General features: G+C 37.0%; 1 pseudogene; it reads left to right on the top strand.

Moving 5' to 3' along the window:
- The first annotated feature begins 1977 nt into the window (after positions 1 to 1977).
- Positions 1978 to 2383, top strand: LOC143390220 (large ribosomal subunit protein eL28 pseudogene; annotated as a pseudogene).
- The last annotated feature ends 6146 nt before the right edge of the window (positions 2384 to 8529 follow it).

Genomic DNA, 8529 nt, shown 5'->3' with positions numbered 1-8529 from the left:
TCCCATATCCTTACATTTTTTTTTAAATCTCTTACTCTCAAAACTGGATAGTTGCTTTTTTTGTTTTGTTTTTTGTTTTTTAGCACTAAACATAGACTTACTACTTATTTTATTTTAAATTTACTTTTTTACATTTTTTACTAAAATCTGAGTTCTAGGATACATGTTTCCTTGGGTATAAAATGTTAAACAGAGTCTTTAGTTGAAAAGAACTAAATGAAAGATGTGGGAAGCAAAGAAATAGGCAAAGGAAAAGGAAAGAATGAAGGCAGCAATGCCTGGAGCCCTGTCCCATGTGCAAGGAGACTTGCAATTTCCTTGTGGGGCCCCATTATCACCTGCTTTATCATTTCTTAGCAATCCCACCTCTCCTTTGTCCTCCTGCCATTCTGTCTCAACTGCTTGTCAAGTACACTGTAGAAATCATCCTCTTCTCCAAGAGCTATTAATTCCAGGCTATTCTTGTAGCAGAATTTACTAAAGGTTTCTCAAGCAGATTGGAATTCTTTTTGGGGAAGAAAATCCTCATATTGAATATAAGATTTCACTGTTCCTACAAATCAATGGATATTTCCTACACAGAGAATTTATCCATGGTAACTGTATTTTTTTTTCTCTTTCCCATCTCCCTATACAAATTTCTTCTTATTATTCCCAGAAAATGCTACCTCATCCCCCAAACTAGTTTTTCATGTAGAATAATTTAGATCTCCTTCCCCCGAGTCGGTTTTATATTTGTTTTTCTTCCTGTTGCAAAGGAATCACTGACTCGTCATTTATTTATACCTTGCTTGATTCCACAAAGAATCCATTGTATTACAGGATCACATGCAATAAAAGTACAAAAAGAAAAACTAAGTACAATAGGAACATAGGTTATGATTAATCCAGTTCTGTTCAGATGGAGTCAAAAATGAGAGGAGAGAAAGTGAGTTCAAATATCAGGGCCAGGAAAGGCATAGATGTTCAAATATGAGCTTTAGACCTATATTGAGATATAAATGAGACACCAAAAAATGTACCTAGAGTCACACGTCTTTAGACTCCTGATTAACCTGAACAGTTAGCTCAGAATTTCCAGGTAGCCAAAATCAAAAGGGAAACATGACTAGTTTTATCATTTTTATATCTACAGTCAATAAACATGCCAATTTCCTGAGGATTAATGCAGCTTTGCTTGGTGTTTGCAGCATTTCGTAGACACAGATATTGAGAAATAAGACACTGAGGACAGGAAAATTAGTTCAGAGGCAAGATTCAAGATAGGAACCAAAAGATTCATGAATAAGGGTGGCTGGAGAACTATTGGAAAGAACAGAAGGCCGGTTGGAATGAAGATAGGAGACTGGTAACAGTGGCCCAATTTAGGTTGTGAATATGGCCCTCGGTGCTCTGACATTCAACGTATTTTTTAATTATTTTTTTAATTTATATATGACAGTGGAATGCATTATAATTCTTATTACACATATAGATCACTATTTTTCATATCTCTGGTTGTATACAAAATATATTCACACCAATTCATGTCTTCCTACATGTACTTTGGATAATAATGATCATCACATTCCCCCATCATTTCTAACCCCATGCCCTCTCCCTTCCCCTCCCACCCCTCTGCCCTATCTAGAGTTCATCTATTCCTCCTGCACTCCCTCTCCCTAACCCACTATGAATCAGCCTCCTTATATCAAAGAAAACATTCGGCATTTGGATTTTTGGGATTGGCTAACTTCACTTAGCATTATCTTCTCTAACTCCATCCATCTACCTGCAAATGAAGAACTAGAAGAAAAGTAGGCCCTAATCTCCATCATGTGGGATTAGGCCCCAACTTCCTTAATAAGACCTCTTTGGCACAAGAATTAAAATCAAGAATCAATAAATGGGATGGACTCAAACTAAAAAGATTCTTCTCAGCAAAAGAAACAATCTCTGGCTCTTTCTCTGGTCATCACAGTGAGAGGAGCCTTCTTCATGTCCCTGCACCTGCTGTGGATCGTCCTGTGGTACTGCTCCAGTTTCCTGATCAAGAGAGATAAGCAGACCTACAGTACCGAGCCCAATAAACTGAAGGTCTGCAACCTCCACTACAACGGCTGATTCACCTCAAGACTGTGGGCGTGGAGCCCAAGGCGGATGGCAAAGGCTTAGTGGTGATCATGAAACACAGATCCAGCCAGCAAAAGCTACCTCTTATATCCAGACAACCATCAGTAAGAACACACGGGCCACACTCAGCAGCATCAGGCACAGGACTCACAAAAACAAGTACTGCCCAGACCTGCGCATGGCTGCCATCCACAGAGCCAGTGCCATCCTGGGCAGCCAGAAGCCTGCGATGGTGAAGAGGAACCAGACAAACCCCACTAAGTGCTCCTGAGCCCCATACCTTCTAAAGCAATAAAGAGTAAGCTGACTTTCCAAAAAAAAGAAAAGAGAAAGAAAGAAAGAAAGAAAGAAAGAAAGAAAGAAAGAAAGGAAGGAAGGAAGGAAGGAAGGAAGGAAGGAAGGAAGGAAGGAAGGAAGGAAGGGAAAGGAAAGGAAAGAAAAAAGAAAAGAAAAGAAACAATCTCTGAGATGAATAGAGAGCCTACATCTTGGGAACAAATCTTTACCCCTCACACATCAGATAGAACACTAATCTCAATTTATTTTTAAAAGGGCATTTCTTTTTCTTCCTCTCTCCCTCCTCCTCCCTAATCTCTCTCTTCCTCTCCCCAATCTTAGGGAAAACAGGATTAACTTTCTTCCCCATCCTAGGCAAAGTTATCTGTCCTTGAGCACACACCCACCCTAGGAACCAAGTAATTCAGATGTGGGGGATGGCACCAGAAAATCTCAGAAATGACTATCTTCCAAACTAACAACTGAACCGCAGAACACTTGGAATGTAGCCTTTGAATCTCCTCTTAAGGAGGAAAAAAAATAAAAAGCTTGTTCTCCCTGATAGACAGAATCACAGCCCTTTTTTCTCAATATCATGTCCTTGTTATTGCACCCCGGATGTTTCATACCAGACTTAGCAGGAAATGGGATATTCCAACGTAGCTGCAGAAGAGTCAGGGACTTCCTTCAGACTCTTTGGATCCCTCCAAGAACCCCTCATTTCTCACCCTGCAGCTTTATGACTAGGTACCCTTGTACTGACATCTTGGAGAGAGTGTGACTATTTCCTAGTCCCTCAGCCCCACTCATACACATTGGACCCAAAGGCAGGCAGAGCTCTGGGCTAGAACTTTAATATGGCACTTACTGAAATGCTATTTCCCTTAATGGTCTCTATCCAAAGAATAGCCCTGTGAAGGTGACATTGGCGATTAACCTATTCAGAGTGTGGGAGGCCCACAAAAATGATGCCTGAATTGTTCCTCAAGAACAATTTGAGTGTGAATAGAAACTGCAAAATAGGCTCTGTCACCCACGAATAAAAGAACCTTATCATACATGCAGAAGTTATTCTTCAAGATTCTCTAGTTAAGGAAGCAGCCTTATACCATGGGTAGATACATATGAGCATGATTTTTCAAACCAATAAAACAAAAGTAACAGGCTTTACCACTGATTGTGTTTATTAAATTGCTCAGCATGACATTGTTAATAGTCTCAAGAAAACAATTTGGGTGTGCAAAGTGACCCAGAATAGAACCTATTATGATGCCTAAACTGTTCTAAATATCCACTGAGTGCTTTTTTGTTCTGTTTTGTTTTGTTTTTCATGAGTTTCCCTTCAACAAAGGAGATTTTAAAGGCATAGGAAGTAGCTTTGTTCCTGCCTTTATTGTAGGGTAATATGAGGTGCACCTTCAAGCAATGCTTGAGTTTTCCAGTGAATATAAGTCATAAAAACACATCTCAGACATGTCTTAGGTATATATCCCTGAGAGAAAAAAATATAAGTGTATGAGTTTGTGTATGTGTGTGCATGTGCACACAGATGAATGGTTTATGTGTGTGGTACATATGGATATATGTGTATAATGGTATACAGATATGGTTGTATGCACATATTTCTGTACATACATATGTATACAGGTGTATTCTTTATACCAAAACAACCATCAACTGATTCTGCAGTCTTTATTTACTCTGCAAATGTATGAAAATGATAGCAGCATTTGGAAAGTCTTTTTATTAGAGAAAATTTCTAATGAATCCAACTTCACTCACTGAGGTAAACACCAGAGATAGGAATTAATATCCCCAGGTTCAACAGCAACATGTGAAAAATGTCCAAAATTCATAGCAAGGGGGAATTAGGAGACTATGGAAGAAAGATGACAATGTATAAAGAATAACAAGGAAATCCCAGAGGATAGGCTGTTTGGAAGTCCAATGTCTTGTGTGAATTCCTGTTAAAACAAAACAGCTTTTCTATAAGGACACTCGAGCACACTGACCAGCAGCAGTAAAAATGGACCAGATTTTAGGAGGGGAGAGGAACAAAGGTCAAGAAGGGATGAGCATTTATTATACACTCAAGATAAAGTCAGGTGTTTGCCAAGCATTTAAAATATGCTACCTACCATAAAACATATATAAGAAATTTCCAACCTGAAATAAAAGTGTCTTAATAATGCACTTTAACAACTTGTTACTGCAAAATCTGACCTGACCTAAACTCATTTTATGGCAGAACCTGACGTGAAAAGATGTGAGTCAATTGTAGTATTATTTTTTTTTTTAAATCTGTCTTAATATTTTTTAAAAAAATATTGAATAATTAATATGTTGGCACTATATGATATCAATCTATGCTCAGTATTTTCTTTCTAGAATCTGGATACACTTCTGGATTCTGAAATATTTGATCCCAAGAGTTTTAAACTAAGGTTATGGTCTTTTATTAGTAATGATAAGATCTCAATAGGTGATATCTATTTTTATGCGCCTACTAGGGTGCTATTTTGAGCATTTGCTCATTTAGTCCTCATTACACCACTTTGAGATAGAGATGAGGATCCCTGGAGATGGATACAGATATCTAAGGCTTATTGAGGTTTATTTACTTGCTCAAGGTTACACAGTTCACAAATATCAAGAATGTCTTTCTTACTTTAAATACCATTCTAAACCCTGTGATCCTTATCAGAAAAGTGTCTGTATGAGCATAAAATAGGAGAAAGTACCCAGGATGGAGTGAGGGGAGTCTATTTCTATGATATTGGTGGTTCAAGGATAATAATCCAGTCAGTCTCAAATCTGTTTGTTTTTTAAAGATATTGAGAATTATTTAAAAATAATTAGCAATGTTAAAAAATAAAAACTTTACAAGAAGATTTGTTTCCTATTTACTCTTCCTGAATCAGTTTTGCAAAGATAGCACCTGAACTACAAAACTTTGGAAACTTCATTCTTTCCTGATGTCTCAACATCTCCCAAAACAGGCCGCAACTTCCCACCCAGGTGACAAGATGGACAATGTGGTAAAGCTGGTGGCTACCACAAGTCCCCTTTTTTTTCTTCCCCTGACTATGACCTAATGACTTCAGAAACATCAAATAAATCATTTTATTACCTTTGGTTGTGTACTCCCCTGTTCCCCAATAAAGGTGCGGAAGCCCATAAAGTAACTCCCTTTCCTGGTGCCCCACCTACTTGGTTGAACTGGTTCCCTGGGAATTCTTTTCCTACAACCCTTGTGTGGCATGCCAAGTCATCTGTCTCTAGGACCTATGCCTTCCAGGTGTAATTTCCGTGGCCACGTTAGAGTGATCTTTAAAAAACTACACAAGGGTGACTGACTCTCAGTTTTATGGTGTAGCACCTCTCTTTGCTCTTTGACCCAGCAATTCTCAACATGTACTTGGTACCAAACCAAAATGAAGAAAGTACACATGTTCCTGCCTTTCCATGAATTTAAAAATCATGAAATTAGCCCCTTGGCCAAAACTCCCTCTTTAAAGTTACTTAATAAATATATATTGAATGCATTGATGTTTAATTTATGAAACCTTTGGCTTAGTTATATTTTTTAAAAGGTTATCATGAAACCTCACAGCTTTATTAACAATAACAAATTGCAGAACTCCTCCCAAAGTGATCCAAAAAATGCTTCTGAAGTCTATTCCCTCCTCACATGCTTATCCAAGAAGTAAAAAAGAATTTGCTTGGATAGCAGGAAGCATCTAAACAAAAGATTCTTGGCATATGAAGATATTTAAGATACTTAATAATTATTTTAAAGTAATTAGCAATGTTAGAAAATAAAAACTTTACAAGAAGATTTATTTGGTTTCTATTTAATATTCCTGAATCAGTTTTGCAAAGATAGCACCTGTACTTTAAAATAAATGAACTATAATACAGAGAGAGAGAGAGAGAGAGAGAGAGAGAGAGAGAGAGAAACAGTCTGCTTCTACTTTTAAATAGAAATAAAGTAGGACTGTCTATTTCAGGAGTAAATTAAATGCTTAACAAGCTGATATCTAGCAGAATGCAAAGCTTTTGGCAATCATCAATTGTGTTAAATACATGGCATTAAGTTAATTGCAAGTTATGTGCCATCTTCATGGGATATACCTCCAAATGGTAGATTTAGGGACATTCCCTTTCATGTCCTAATGGTTTGGTTGGCCATATAATCCAATTAAACACAGAGCATTCAGCCCTCTGCCTAGAAAAGCACCCACATTTAGCAATCTGAAATGAAATGGTTGTGGTGATCATTCTGCCACATACAGTGAGATGTGACAATTTAGAAAGACAATGGGTATGTTAATCTATTCAATGGAGTTTCAAAGCTAGCAGCATTCAAAAGAATAAATAAAAGCATAAGCTTTACAGCTGTTTAGACAGATGAGGCAACAAGAAAACCATTGTGCACTTCCATTCTGTCCTTGTTATCATAGAACAATTGCTTTGCCAGCAGATTAGATCTTTTTTTCCCCCTTTTGTCCTGTTTATGTTGACTTGCAGACTTGTCATTATTTTCTCAGTGTATAATATAGATCATACATTAAGGGATAACTAATAAGTTATAAATACGCTACCGGGATTTGTCACGCGGCCAAGGACAATTTGCACAAGACTTAAAATGTCTACTTAAGGTGCCTTTAATTTCAGGATTTTCAAAGCAGTAGCTCTATCTTCTGCTTGAAGGCATGCCCATAGTATGCTATTACAGTAAATTTCTCTTGCTTTGATATTAGGAATGTCCTTTAAGTTGTATGTGACTAATGAACACTAGTTTTTACATTTAACTTTTATTGATAATTACTTACTTATACAGTAATTATAGGATCTGTCATCAAAACTTGATTGTAATTTCCTCTGTGACATAGACCACAGCTTATTCTCTGTGCCTCCTGGCACGTAGGAAAGAGCACTAGATATTCATTGATTTCTGTATTCAGAATAGCTCATGCTAACCTACTCACAACCAGCTTCTTTGAAATTCCTTTTCAAATTCAAGGGACTCTACAAGAATTTGCCAATCAATCAAAAGCTTTCTAGACCCACGTGTGAGACCATTAGAATCTCCTGATCAGCATGATTTTCCAACATGGGTAATTCTTTATCCTTGGATCAATCAGCAGCAAGTCTTACTTGGTTTTTCTTCTCCTTCTTCTTCTTCTATGTCTTTATTTTAATTTGAACCTTAAATAGTATGAACAGAACCCACTGTGCAGGACACCTACACAATAGAAGGCAGGTCCAAGAAGATACTGACATTAAGAGAGAAGAGAAAAATAGAGTTAGAAGCTATGTATTGTCTGGAGTCATCCCTAAAACTCTTTTCTAGGTCAGATGAGCCAACCAATTTCAATGTTAAGTTTATTTGCGTCAGGCTGTGGTCTCTTGCCAAAAAAAAATGTCCTACCTTTAACAACAGTGAGTTTTAAAAAATGGCGGTTGAGGGAAACGTTCTTATGAGAAGGAGATTGGGAATATAAGTGGGGAGGTAAGAAGTACAAAGGACTAAGTGGGATTATGCTGGTTTTCTATGACTTATTTGGAATCCACTTATTCATCAGAAATTTGATGAATGGCTCCCTACAAAAGGCAAAGCCAGAAATAGTTTGAAGATATCAGAGAAAGAGGGCATTGCCTTGATTATACAGAGTGTAACCTTTTATTAATTAATTATTAAATTATTTACTCACTGATTCACTTATTTAGTTACTTGCTGAGTTCATAAGATATGCCAACAACTGTGACAGATGTCGTGGAAGAAAAATGTTCCCTCAGTAAATGGACCTAGGTCCTCAGTATAAATCCCACATATGTGTCATTTACTACAAGCTGTGATGCTATCCCTTTATAAGACGATAAGAAACCCTGGAAGGTTATGAAAACTTTTAATCCCAAGTTCCTAAAATATTCAATATCAAGTATTTTGTTTTCTTATATTTTTTCTCAAAAAACAAAAAATGAAAGTACATCTATGAGTAAATATAATCTGTATAACCTTTGGGATCTTTGAGACTCAGTCTCTGGTCTTAACATGTAAGAAACCAATTTAATAATATGCAAATGATTCCATGGTGGAAGGGAAACATTGAGTTCTCTAAATGATCTTATAAATGC

The sequence above is a fragment of the Callospermophilus lateralis genome, unplaced genomic scaffold, assembly GCF_048772815.1.
Source record: "Callospermophilus lateralis isolate mCalLat2 unplaced genomic scaffold, mCalLat2.hap1 Scaffold_193, whole genome shotgun sequence".
In the NCBI taxonomy this organism is placed as follows: Eukaryota; Metazoa; Chordata; class Mammalia; order Rodentia; family Sciuridae; genus Callospermophilus; species Callospermophilus lateralis.
This window is presented reverse-complemented; position numbering and strand designations above follow the sequence as displayed.